Raw genomic sequence first — 15,245 nt, 5'->3', positions numbered from 1 at the left:
GAAACTCTGCTAATTGTGCAGTGCAGTCCCCTAGTGTCTGCGTGTGCACGACACTGGACTTGAACTCATTGTTCACCATGGCACCGACCACAATGGCGCATGCGGAAACGTAGGCATATTTAGAGCCATGCGCAACCTGTGCTGAACCATCAGTGTAAATGATGCAATGGAAATCCTCCAGGGGTCGCATTGCTAAAGGAGCTGGATGAACGAATTCATACTGTAAGTACTCATGCGACCGTAACGAGGCGTCAAAAATAAACGTGACATCCTGGGATGTCAAGGATGCAGCCCATTGAATCCACCGAGGGTGCAAAGCTTTAGAATTTGGTACACTGGCTTTCGTGACTGCCTCCAAGGCAGGACACGGCGTAACAACCAACATGCACTTTCCCTGTGACAGGGCACGTTCCTTAAGAATTGCCATCTGCAAAGCCGTCAAAACCTTCTCCACAGTGGAAAAGCGCAACTCAGCCGAAGTGTACAAGTGTGACTTGTAAGCAATAGGTACTGTGTCTCCTTCATTAAAAGTTAGGTACATGAAACCTACCGTCCCAGGGATAATTCTTATCACCAGGTTGGTCTGGTTATCACGAGTCCGTAAGAATTTAGAAGCGAGCAGATCAGCCTGCAAAGACTGCAGAAAAGCCGAATGCTCAGGCAGCCAGCATGCTTTGGAAAAAAATGGTTGTATCAAAGCATACAAAGGCTTGATACGCTGGGCATATTCTGGAATGTATGTTCTCCCGAAATTCAAGAAGCCCAGTAAAGATTGGTTTTTTTTCAGTGTTGTCGGAGTGCGCAGTTGTGCTCATTTCTCCAGGAAGTGAGGAGCTAATCCCTTTCCCTCATTGTTGAGCTCGTAGCCCAGAAACAACACTGTGTACTCTGCAATGTGCGATTTTGCAAAGTTGAATTTGTAACCTAACTTGGCAAAGGTACAAATAATCCCGTTGACTCGACACAGATGCTCCCAAAGTTCGTCGCCTGTGAGATATATGTCATCCACATACGAACAAGCATCTGGGTCGATCCTCTCCAAAAGAGAGACTATGCGGGCAGTAAAAATCCCAGGACTATTCTCATGACCCATAGGCAAACGCCAAAATTGTTGAAGGACACCGCCGCAAGTAAAGGAGGTCCATTGGGAATTTAGACCATCCAATCGATGGGCATAAAAACCATTGGAAATGTCTAGCGTGGTTTTAAACCGCTTACGCACATGACTATTCACTAGGGCAGAGCTGTGAGTATTCTGTATTGCACAGTTACGGCAATGCAAGTTCAAATGCCGGTAATCCAATACCAAACGATATGAACCGTCTGGCTTGTTTACAGTAAAAAGAGGGTTATTCATAGGTGACACACATGTTTCAATTACACCTTGATATTCCAATTGTTCAAGGATAGCCGCAACGGAAGCCTTAGCTTCAGCCTTATGGGATATTGAGGTTGAGGTTGTGGCTGAGACTGTAAAGGAATCTCGTGGCATGGGGACAATTTATCCCAACCACATTGATTGTGGTACACAGCCGGCGCTAGAGCCAGAGCCCACTCTTCTGCAAAATGCAGCGCATCCTCTTTCGAGACTGTGTTCACGAAACTGGGGAGGATTACCTCCCCCCCTCACGGAGCTGCGAGAACAAAAGGTAGGGGCCAGTCAGCCTCCGAAAGCAAAATGTCATAGGTAGACAAAATATTTTCCCAAAATACTCCTTTTATAGTTCATTGTATGTCACCCTCAATCAACAGGACAATTTCAAAAAGTCTATCAGGGGGAGCAACTCTTGTATCAGCTGTTTCAATCACAACATAAGTATCAGTCGCTGTCACCTTCAGTAGTGGACGCAGGGCCTCTCTCACTATGGTAATCTCCGCCGCGCTGTCCAGCAGGGTCAGAGCCCACGTCAGATTCCGAAGCCGCGTTCTCACTATCTGTGGCATATCGATGCGCTATTAAGGCAGCTACTTTCTTCTTGGCAAACTGCGGTCTCTTAGGCGTAGAGCCTTCCTGCTTTTCTGCACCGTTCCTCGGGCGGGGCTGGTCACGTCCTTGCTGGCCACCCCGACCCCTGCCGCCCCCTCCACCACCGGTTGTCGGGCCGATGAGTCCTGAAAGGAATGAGGAGAGCGTTGGTCAGAAGCCTGAAATCGATAAGGAGTTTTAATCGTTGCGCGATCGCGCAAGTCATAAACACGTTCCGATTGCGCACGCAACGGAGATGCAGGACGAGAAGCCTGGGTTTGTTGTTGTTGCTGTTGCTTTCCCTGTTTCTGTTTTTTAGGCCAATTTTGTTTTTTGGACTTGGGCTGAACTTCCGTTTCCGAAGTTTGTCCCTGGGGCTGCTTTTCCTCCTTAACAGAAAAAGGCTTAAGACCCTTACTATTGCGACCCACGGTTTTATAAGCCGCCACAATAATTTTCGCTAACTGTCGGGGTTTCTTGGCATCGGGAAGCGCCGCCAATGCGTTAGCAACCTGAAAGTTCACTGCATCCCCCTTGACATTAGCAAGGATCAGATCCCAAACCACATCAAAGGTGCCACACAGGCGCATGCCCAACCCTACCGCAGACTCCAGTCCGTGATCATCTTGAACACGTTTAAGGACCGTAGACAGCACGGACATAGACGGGGTGCCGTAGCACCTTGCATAGACCACTTCAAAAGTCTTACCCCAGGTCTCACAGTCAACGAGCTCAGGGGCCAAATCTTTCGGCAAACTAAGCGTTAGAATCCGGTGTTTTTCACCAGGAGTCGTATGAGAAAATACAGCTTCCAGCTGGTCAAATTTCTCGGCAAGCCAGAAAGTAAAATCATCCTTATCCTGGGGCTTCTTGCCCATGACGCATTGACATGACGGGACTGAGTTTCAAACCACCCTGTCTGGCCGGAAGCGCCGCACCTCCCGGGGCTCCACTCGGAAGATTACGGCCCATGTAATGCACTAAGGCTCTAATCACGGCAATTGCGACTACATGTAGTCGTCGAAAATCAGACACGTTGCAATTGCCGTGTAGAGGATGAGGAGTAAATCCAGCCAAAACAGGCCAACTAGCGCCTGGAATGGACAAAGGACCTAACCTCGGAGCGGTCAAAGAATGGGGTAGGGCGCCACCAAACCAAACTCGATGCTGCCAAACGTCAATAGGAACTTCCTGTGCCCTGTGCGGAGTATACTCATTAGGTACAGCCGCGGGAGTGTACGTGTGGAACACACGAGAATTAGCGTCCACCTCCGGAAATGTCACCCACGAATAAAACAGTTCGTAAGGTTAAGCAGCATCTGCACTCACCACCATTATCACAGCCAAGCCTTCCAAAGGCACATTGTACATCCGCAAATGATCCCACACTGCGATGCGACTATGCTGCGGAATGTCCACGGCAGCCATGACAGCACAGGAAATATGAAAAACAAAGTAAACTTTGTAGCACAACTGGGTAGTAATTCAAGGACACTGTTTTAGTAAAAAACAAGCTTGAAAAAGACCTATGTTAAAAATAGGTAGGTTTGTCCGACACCACCGTTTTCCGGAAACGGCAGTGAAGGGGTTAAGGATTGAATGATATACTACTCGAGTGTCATGATATAAGGCCAACAACGTACGTTATATGCTATATGACAGTAGCAGGTGTAAGGGGTTACGAGGCAGCCATCAGTGAATCACTTCATATGCCAACTATATGTGCAGAAGTCACAGGGCTCAATATCCCTTCGGGACATGTTGTAATTGCAACATACATTGATCTCATATGTGACTACAAAATAAGCACTCTATCATCATGCCTCGATAAAATCCACGTCACCTGGTCAACAATGTCTGCATGTAAGATCATGTAAAGTAATGGGCAGTGTGGCATATCCCTGTCCACAGACACACTCACACATGTTGCAAGGTAAGACTAGTGCAAGTATGCATTTTCAGCTGAGTACAATATATAACTGATACACAGTAAATCATGACGTACACCTATATTTATCAAACTAAGAGATTTAATGCAAAAATTCAAGTAACTATTTCTAAACCTATCTATCCCATGCTAAAGACTTAGGGGTATATTCACAAGAACGTGTGCTAAACAACACCAAAAAACGCTAGCACAACTTTACACATCTCAGCATATTGTGGGAAAATGTGGAATTCAGAACACAGTGGTACCATGCGATAGCAGCATGAGAACGCGCTAAATGATCGCGTAAAAACCAATGCGACAAACAAAAAATGCGAAACACGAACGCCCAAAAAGTTGCGACGCCACAAAGCGCGATACGAAAATCTGAGAAAACCAGCGACAGGCCTGCAATCCCCATGCGTTATGCAGGAAAATGCACTGTAAAAGGAAGAAGAAAAAAAATCAATTCAAACTGCGTAGCACCATGGATGCACCTGGACCGAGTGCAGAGGACATGTCAAACCCCACAAGCCCATCGGAGGACTATCCAAGAACCCTGTGTTCGGGGAAGGGCAAGGAGAAGAGGAAGACCAGGTTCAGTCTGCAGGAAGACCGGATCATCGTCCCAGAGGTGATAGAACACCATAAACAACTGTTCGGCACCTCCACTGCGGCACCGGCAACACAAACAGAAATATGACAGGCCATAGTCACCAACATCAATGCAGTTGGAGTGTCGAGGAGGTCAATGGAGGAGACCAAGCGGCGCTGGCATGAAGTGCACAGCCAAACCAAGGAGAAGCTTGCCACCAATAAGAAGGCAGCAACGGCGACTGGAGGTGGAAGTCCTGCACCACAGGAGGAGTTGGATGAGCTGGAGCAAATGGTGGCCACAGTCATCAGTGTGGAGACGGTGGCAGGATTTGGGGGCCTGGACACAGCTTGAAATCACCTGACACAACAGCAACTGGGTGAGAAACCACCAGGGATAGGGGGAAGGTGGGAGATGGGCACAATGCCACACATGCACAAGTATGTGTAGCACACTGCATAGCCACAATGACTGTGGGACATGTACCTAATACCCTTGGCACACTGCAGCACACAAAGGAACACCAAGTAGGCCCTCATCCACCATGTGAACATATGGGCCCTCTCAAAATCACCAATGATGCAACACAACCATGCACAATTGAGGAATATAGAAAAAATAGTGGCTGTGTGAGCCACACACACAGACTATGCAAATGACACTGCATGACCCATAGCATGGCAGCAGCCAATATACATGACAAGGTGCACAATTCGACATGGCGGTGGCCCAGTGCTGATCACATCTGTAAAGGAGCAGGTCACACTCTGACATATCTACGTGCACCCACAACCCATGCCGTCCAAAATACGCAACAGACGAACAATGCACAAGGCCAAAAAATCTGTCCAAGAGTACATATGACACAAGTCGCAAACATGTCAGCCCCCAAAAAGCACACAATTCAAAGGCACACCGCCTCAAAGGGATATGGGTAAATGAAATCAGATCTGCAGCGGCAACTCACCAACAATGTAGCACACACACATAGCAATCGCAGAGCCTTAGAAATGATGCCAATGTGGTTTAAAGTGCAACACCTACACCACAGGACAGAGGACACAACAGGCTCCTCCTGTGCACAGTAACTGGCCACTCACATATGGCATTGATTGACATTGTATGATGATAATGTATGGGTACTGCCACATATCCATTACGTAATCTAAAATTCCACTGTCTGCCATCAAATAGCCAGCTCCACCAAAACAGTCACAATGTGCATTGTCATGCAGTCTGTATGCAAAGATCTGTTACGCGTCAACATACAGGGGTATTTCTGTTAACCTGCATCTCCACTTAACATTGCAAAGGGACAATCAACACTTACTGCAGAGCAGACCACAAACAGCATATTGATGATGAAGAGGACAACCTGCACATATGTCAAGACACCCTCCAACAGATAATTGACAGCCTCCGTAGCCCACCCCCAGGAGCAGGGCAAGCCAGCTGCTTTGAGGTGACTCCAACACCTGCACAAACCACATAGCAGGAAACACACACAACCAAGGCTGTCTTGCAGGACCCACACAAACAATACATGTAATTTCAACACCATGTGTTGGGTCCCCAAATGGAGTAGTTGCCATATCAGCTGTGGGTGGGTTTCGAGCTTGTTGCAGCCAAACTCGTACGTGAGTGTCTGAGTCCCCTCAGAGACCACGTACAGTCTCTATCGGATACCCCCTGTCTGCACCATGCTCACAGACAATCCTTAGCTGAGCTCGCTGGGGCCATTACTCTGGTACAGGAACTGTCCAGTCAGGCAGTCGCCTGCGATGGCAGCACATAGTTGGCACAGATGCGGAGGACATTGGAGACCATGGAACATATGAAGGCTGGAAGTATGTCTGCCACGGCTGAACACCAGCGAGATGAAGCTGGGATCTACCATGCCCTGCCACTGAGTCAGTCCCAGATGACGCAGCAGGAGCTTTGACACACAAATCTCCGACCCCTGGTGTGTCAGTGGCACCCAGTGATGCAGCCCCATCACCTTTTCAGCTAGATGTGTCAGTGGCACCCAGTGATGCACCCCCATCACCTTCTCAGCCAGAGGTGTCAGTGGCACCCAGTGCTGCAGCCATTACACCACCACACCCACCTGACACATCGGACACTGAACCTGTATCAGATGAGTAAGATGCAAATGGTAATTACTGTGTGAGGAAGGAGGTAGTAGCATCCATCCCCGCCAGTTGGCATGTCCCTGCCTGGTTCAGCACCTCCCACTGTCCCCTGGAAAGCTCTGCAACATCCACCCGGACCCAGACATAAACTGCCACATCTTCACTGCTTGACAATTACACAGAAATCCTGCTGCAGACTACACCCACCCGCTTACCAATCACTTTCAAATCCCCAAAGGACTCTTGTTAGCCCACCACTGGGCTTCCATGTTATGTGGGCTTGGATGACAATGTACAGCTCATGCTCCGTCATACACCAGAATGTGAATAAAGCATTCTAAATCACACAGATTTGTAATGACTATGTTCACTCATGTATGTAGGCATGGCTGGATGTAGGGACAATGATTGCACAAGAAGGTTCACCCTGGTGAATGACAGAAGTGCACATGTCTATCCAATGAGACACATGGCCAATTGGATGACTGTGAAGGCGAGTACTAACGGTGTCCCCCTTGCACATTACCAGCAACCTCACATCCCCCCAATGTAGGCACACGCCCATGTATTAAATAGGGCTGTGTGTAGGAATGACCGATTCGGTAGCAGTCCAGGAGTAGTGTCCTACATCATGTGAAAACATAACTTCACCTCGCATACCTACTCACACACATCTGTGTGAACACATTCTGTTACGATTCATGACATTGCTGCACATGGTCAGAGGTTGTACACCATACTCACATTGCTGAAGACACGTAAGTGCACAGGTGTGGCAGCAACAATCCCAAAATGTTGTCTGGCTCACAGAGGTTTAGCTGTCAGAAGGGGCCCACCCCCATCGTACATGCGTCGGTCAGACCCTCCCTGTGTAGGGACGATGCTCATTGTGGAGCACGAGTGGTCTATTTAATCAGCACTCATCACAGTTAAGTTGCATGGACTTTATTGGTATGTGCATGTCATTATGGACAAGGCAACAGCCACTTGCACGCAGCATGCAAACCTTTCGATGTGCAGGAAATGGGGAGGCAGAAAATGGAAACCAATCATCACGGATGGCAATGGTCTCGGCCCACCATGCCTTGCTGCACAAGCCATGTGCTGTTTGGCGGCTGCCCATTGCCCCGTGTGAGGGGGCACGACCAACAGCCCATGATGTCTGCATAGTGCTCTGCCACTGGACTGCGACGACTGTCTGCTCTGCTGATGGTGTTCAGTTGAAGGGGTCCAACAAGTTCACATGTCATGCTACATTGCCATGCATGTACTCTCCCCCCAGCAGTGTGTCCGAATTGGTAATGTTGCCAGACGACATTGTGCTGCTCTGACCATGGAATTGCAGCACCTTGCGCATGTTTGACTGTGTGTACACACCCGAAGTTCCAAGCACATACATTCAGAGTCCAGACAAAGGCAGACATGTCCTCTGTTGTGCTGGGATTTGTGAGCATTCCCCACGATGCCACAAGGTGTTGGTACCTGTGCTGTGGGTGACATTCTGATGTGGCTGCTGGAACGTAGGGCCCGATTCACAGAATTAACTTAAGACAAAATCCTAAACTTACTACCATTTTGGTATTCACAGAAGGCACTTACTCATTTTGGTATTCACAGAAGGTACTTACTCATTTCGGTATTCACAGAAGTTAGAAGTCCTAACTTTTGGACTCCCAAATGCCTTCTGTGAATGCCGAAAGTCTTAAAGTTAGGATTTTTCTCAGTTTATGAGTAGTAAAGTTAGGACTCCTAACTTTAGGACACCGAATTGCCTTCTGTGAATACCGAAAGTCTTAAAGTTAGGTTTTTTCTTAGTTTAGGAGTAGTAAAATAAGCACTCCTAACTTTAGGACCCCTAAACTGAGAATATCCTAACTTTATGTATGTGCTTCTACCTATGATGCAAGAGTCAACCTGTGCAATGGGATCAATGTTATACATGTACGACTACTCTGTGCAAGGGCAATTGGCCAAATGTAGCACAATGGAGGCATCAGGTTGTATTCCTGATGTGTATGATGAGTAAGTGTGCAACTATTGCTTGCACACACATGCAAGGAGGGGTATGGAAGGGCTATTTGATGGAAAGCAAGAGATTCTTTTGCATCCAAGGGCCATATCCCATAGGACAGTGACAGTGCCAACATTTGTGGCCACCATGACCATTATTCATGTTGATTGTGGTATGGTAGACCATCATGCATGCCTTGGTGTATTCTCCAACATTTTGGTGACAGTACGTCTACGTATATGACTCTATATTTTCAGTATGCAACAAACCGGTGTAGCTTGTGCATTGCAGTGTGTACAGATGTAATATGCAACACTGTAGCACTGGCAACGTCTGATCTATAGAGTTAAACTTTGTTCATGAAAGGACATTTCTGGATGAGTCATGTCAGTCTGTTTTCCCTAATGGCATATGTAAACTGTAGTTTTGGGTGTGTGTTTCTATGTACATCCAATGTGGAACACTGCAAAAACTCATATAACAAATGGCCTCTACTGATAACCACAAGTATGAGGCCTAGCACAGGGCTTTCATCAAGAGACACACACACACAGTTGTTGCCACCATCTACATTACCACACAAATACCATGGTGGCTAAATCTGATGATCCATCTGCTACAGGTAGTTTGCATGCACAATGTTTCATTTGTCCCAGATGATTTTCTAGGGTGCTTCATAGACTCTGCTAGATCACTTGCCGGTGTGAAAGATATTAGTAGATCAAATGTAGTATGTCAGCAATTTAGTGTGAATATAGCATACAAATGCTTACTAGGTGTTAGTGCTCTGAATATTTATTGATAGAGAGAGGTACATTTTGTCACTATACTAAATTTTAAGTTGAATCCTGTAAATGATTTTTCTGTGAGGAAATGGTTATTAATATTGCCCCTCCGCCTTGTCGCTGCCACTGATGTTGCAGGTTGCAAAGACTCCTCCTCTGCTTCCACTACATCATCTCCCATTTCCTGTTCCACATTATCCTCTGGCCATGGCACATTGGTCCTGATGCATATGTTATGCTGCATACAGCATACCAAAATTATCTTACAGACAATGGTTGGGCAGTATGACCGTGGAAAGGGCTGAGCTAACTTGCATCCAAAGTAAAGTGGTGGAATGTGCATTTCTTTGTATAAACAGCACATTCATTGTTTTTCTATGTGAACCTATTCAAATAATGGTGCGTAATCGCAGTGTGTACAGATGCAAAGATGCAACACTATAGCACTGAAAACGTATGATATATAGAGTTAGTTTGTGTTCATGGTGGGAAATTCCAGGATGTGACAATGTCAGTCTGTGTTCCTTAACGGCATTTGTGAACTGTAATTTTGGGAGTATGTTCCTAAGCACATCCTTTTTGGAACACTGCAAAGTACTCATACAACAAGTGGCATCCGCTGTTAACCACAAACATGAGGCCTAGTACATGGCTATCATCAAGAGAGACACAGACACCGTTGGTGTCACCATCTACCTTACCACACCAATATCATGGTGGCTACCAATGGTGAACCATCTGCTAAAGGTAGTTGGCGTGCACCATGTTTCATTTATCCCAGATGATTTTCTAGGGTGTTCCATAGACTCTGCTAGATCACTACTAAATGTGACAGATATCAGTAGAACAAATGTAGTATGTCAGCAATATAGTGTGAATATAGAATACATACAAGGTGTTAATGTTCTGAATATTAATTCATAGAGAGAGGTACATTGTGTCACTTTACCAAATTTTAAGTTGAATCATTGTTATGGCTGTCTTTTTGCTAGCTCTTTGGAGAAGGAGAATGATGGAGAGTGACTCCAGCCTATCACCCCCATAGCATAGGGATTAGGCCGATAGACAGGGACCCTGTCTTACATATATAAAGGCATTTTCGTATTATTTCCCTTAGAGTAAGGCTTATGAATTTAAGTTAGGGGATAGATATATAAGTATTAGTCATGATTCACTCATTTGCTAACATGCCGAGCTGTTTTTCATGGAGCTATGCATATTATGGGCTCCGTAGGCCTTAAACGAGACAGACTCCATTTTGCTTTCTGCCCGGTAGCTCGAGAAGGCTTTCTAGGTGAAGAGTAATGTTTTAGTTTCAAGCTGTTGTTCGCTTCGAGAGAACCGGTTCAGGCTGACCCTTATCGAAGGAATGTATTTTTCTCCACTCCGAAGACACAACTTCAGGCCGGCCGGCTGGGAAAGTGTCCTTGGTACGGGGAGGTACAAGAATTTGGTGGGCGGCAGGTTACTGGCCGTGAATTTCCATGAAGGAACGGGCTTTGATATTAGCGAAGGTGTTAGTCAGTTTGTCAGTTAGTCCGTAGGCGGCATCCAGCCGTTAGCATCTCTGCCATTATTCATTTTCATGGTGGATGAGTCGCCATCTTTGAAGTCGGAGAAAGATTTAAGACCGAAACTCTCTGAGATAGACTGAACGAGAAGTAGCGCGGAGCGCACTGATACAGAGAGAGAGAGAGACGGTAGCTAATAAACAGCAAGGTTCCGAGGTCCTGAGGGAAAGCAGACGAGGTTGAGCCTAGCGGTGCAGACGTGTACTTGTGACGGCTGAGGGTGACTGCAAGGCAAGCCAGGACACAGAGACGAGGAAGGAGCCTAGATGACTGCCGAGTCCAGACTTCCCACTAACCAGGTGACACCCGCCCAACTTATTTAGGATGTGCACTCTAATCTTTACCTTTTTCTTGCAAATGTTATGCTGCATAGTAATGTGATTTATGTTTATTGTTAATAAATACCCTAATTCATATAGAATTATCGTGTGCCTGGTGCTCATGTTCAATCTTGGTAAACCCGACTTCTAGTCAGGAACTGTTTGGGTGAACGGATGAGAAATCCCGATCAGGTAAATGGTGATTGAATAAGGAGGGAGTGGGTGGACCTTTGATGCCAAGAGCAGGGAGTACACTATATAATCTGAAACCATATTCAAAGTTATTATTGTAGTTTTATTCCAGGTAGACCACTGAGATAATACCCCAAATAATGGTTCATAGGAATGTGGTCGTCGTTGATATGCGGCGTTAGTGACAACACTGGGTGGGAGACCAGTGCTAATACCCACCGGATTGTGGCTTGGATAAGTGAGAACGCCAGGGAGGATACTGGCGCTTAGTTTCGCCAGATTGCGAACAGTTTGGAAAAGGGAGCATTGGGTTCTGCAGGCCCGTGTGTAGACACACCGGATTGTGTGTCAGATCTGCCCTAGGGTAGAACGGTCTGGGTCGGGGTGACCGCGAGACCAACTGATGTGAATAAGATATTGTAGAAAATCCGTACATACATATATTGTCATTCCCCGTCCTTAGGTGCGACCTGTATATTTATCTGTATATCTACTCATTGTGAATACGATCTGAGGAGGGAAGGTGAGTACGTTTTGGCTGGGTCACAGGGGCCCCTGGGGGCTGATCCCATCTAAACAGAAAATCCAGCCATTACATCTGGCGTCACGAACTGTTTACGAAGCCTGTGTGCATTGTGTTGTTTTAATCTCGTTGGTTTGCGCTCGGCTTGTACGTATAAAATTTTGTGTATAATTGTGTATATAATTTTTTGCGTGTCATTATGTTTGCGAAAAAATCATCGTCGGTTTTTAAATTACCGATCCAGATTCCCGGCTGGGAGTCTACGCCTTACGAGGCCTTGGCCCGTGAGTGGGCTGATTCTACTGGATTGAGTGAAAATTGGTCTTCATGCTTGGAGCAGGCGGAGCCTGCCGATGTGGTGTCATGTCTACAGAAAGCGCCAGTAGTGAAGGGTGATGAGCTTCCTATTTTAGGACGCAGAGGGTGGATTGTTCTTAATGCATACAGAATATTGCATGAGAGGTTTGTTCAACTACAGAAACAGTTTAAAGATACGGAAGGTCAGTGTGTTGAGTTGCAGAACGCGCATACTTTGTTGCGTTGTCAAAACAAATTGCTTGCCGACAAACTTGAAACATATCAGACCATTGCCGAAAGAGCTGCGGTCCGTATTGCACGATATAAATATAAACATCGTCGTGGACGTGTGTCTTCACGCAAAGTGCGTATGATTGTAGCGAAAGCTGGAATGGATTGGAACCCCGACGAGTGGGATGGTAATATCTGGGATTCTCATACTTCTGACTCCTCGGCAGAGGAGGGTGACAAGCGCGAGTCTTCTCGCTCCGGACGTGATTGTAAATCTGCTTCATGCATTGATTTGACTCCCGATTGTGACTGTGCTCGTTCTTCCCGTGTGGATGACGTAGCTTGCCCTGATTGTGCTGTTAAATCTAAGATGCGGGCTTCCTCGGAAGCTCTTCCCGCAGTCTCTGCTCACCCGATTTTTCGACGAAAATTACAACAAGCCCCTGGTAATCCGGGTGGTATAGCTCTTGATTGTATGGAAGATTTTACTCAGCAGGAGATTAGTGACATCCTGCAACGATTTAAACAACGGCCTGGTGAGGCCTTGCTTACCTGGATGGTGCGTCTTTATGAGCTTGGCGCTGCCGGTATTATGCTCGATGCTGTTGATTGCTTACGATTTTGCTCTTTAAGTTCTGATTCTACGATTCAGGACCATTTTCGGAATTATAATGGTGTTGCTCAAATTTCTTTGCTCCAGCTTGCGTCTGAGGGCTGTAATCATAAATATCCAACTGAATCTGATTGGCCTACTGATGAAAAACCGTGGTACACTCTGCGCGATGCGTCGCAACGTTTAAAGGAGGAAGTCATGAAAACGTGTATCTTCCTTAGTACTGCTGACAGGTTATTGGATGGTCTTTTAACATCTTCTGTGCGTAACCGCATTATACGTACTTCTCCTGTTGCTTACAAGCAGGTCATGATGACATTATTGATTAATCAAACTGGCAATCCTTTGTCTGCTGTGCTTGAGTCTGTTCGTCAGCTTGGTGAGCTGGGTGAATGGTTTAAACCTGAAAGACAATCTCGACCTGAGGGTCGTACTGGTGGAGACTACAAGTTCTCTAGACGTGACATGTTTCTTGCTCTCATTGCTGATGGTGTCAAAAGGGAAGACATTGATGGCGAGCCTAATAATCGCTTATGGGACATGTTTCGTAAGCGTGGTTTGGATCGAAAGGAGGGTGCCCGTCGTGTGCGAAAGAATGAGTATGACCGTGGTTCGGATGACAGTGGTGATGAGAGGCGACGTGTGAATTCTGATCGCCGTGATGATCGGCGCTATGAACGTGATGGATCCCCCCGTCGTAATGATGGGAGGGGGAGAGAGGATGATCGTGAAAGGGGTAGAGATGATCGTGTTTCTAGCAGACGACGAGATGCAAGGAGTTACTCCCCTGACATGAGAAAGAGAGAGGATCGTAACAGACTCTCTGACCGTAACTCACAACTTTTTGAACCTGACACTAATCCGTTTCGTACTGGAGACGGATATGAACAAGAAATCCTAATACCAAAGAAAACTGAGAACATTTACCCTGATCTGTCTTGGTTGACGGAACGCAAGAAAAATGACTAGGAAATAGGTCAAGCTCCGGTACGCAAGTGGGCCCACAGAGATTACAGACCCTATGTAGATATTGAGATTTTTTGGAAACATCGTAATATCCAAAGGGCCCGGGCGTTGGTTGATACTGGGGCGGAGGCCACTTTAATTCATGGTAAGTCGAGAAAATTTCATGGACAGTCTTTTACAATTACCGGTCTGGGTGGTAAAGAGACACCCGCGGTTCAAACTGCACTCGAAATTAAAATTGGTAGGATTCCTCGTAGAGAATACTCTGTGTTGGTTGTGCCACTTTTGGAATACATTATTGGAATTGACATTTTGAAAGGTATGACTTTGCATTTGGATGATGGATGCTATCAATTTGGTACACGACAGTACATTTCGACCAGACCCGTACGGGTTGGCCGTTTACGCATGCCACCTATTAAGATCCCTTTAGCAACGAAAGTGATTTCTCAGAAACAATATCGCATTCCAGGTGGTCATGAAGAAATTACCGCTACGATTCAGGATTTGGTTGACGCGGGAGTCATTACTCCGGTCACATCTGCTTGGAATAATCCTGTTTGGCCCGTGCGCAAAAGTGACAACTCTTGGCGCATGACTGTTGATTATCGAGAATTGAACAAACATACACCTAAATTGACTGTTGCAGTGCCTGACATTGTTACACTGATTCAGAGAATTCAAAAGCATCCAGGTACGTGGTATGCTTCTATTGATATTGCTAATGCGTTCTTTTCAATTCCGATTGCCCCTGAATGTCAGGAACAATTCAGTTTCACATGGAATGGACGTCAAATGACGTTCCGGAGTCTTCCTCAAGGCTATGTACATAGTCCTACGATCTGTCACCGGCTGGTGGCGGAACATTTGTCTGAAGTGCCCACGAATCCACAAGTTCAGATTTGTCATTATATTGACGATATTTTGATTCAAGGTGAAACGCAAGACCAGGTACAGTCCCATTTAGATCAGATCATTGACTGTTTGCGAGCGAAAGGTTGGGAAATTAATCCTGACAAATTACAAACTCCATCCCAAGCTGTAAAATTTCTAGGCATTAATTGGCATGAGGGTCACAGAGAGGTGATTACACAAGTTAAACGAAAAATACTTGAT

Source organism: Lissotriton vulgaris, chromosome 7, assembly GCF_964263255.1.
Source record: "Lissotriton vulgaris chromosome 7, aLisVul1.2, whole genome shotgun sequence".
NCBI classification, from domain to species: domain Eukaryota; kingdom Metazoa; phylum Chordata; class Amphibia; order Caudata; family Salamandridae; genus Lissotriton; species Lissotriton vulgaris.
Note: the sequence above shows the minus strand (reverse complement) of the source record.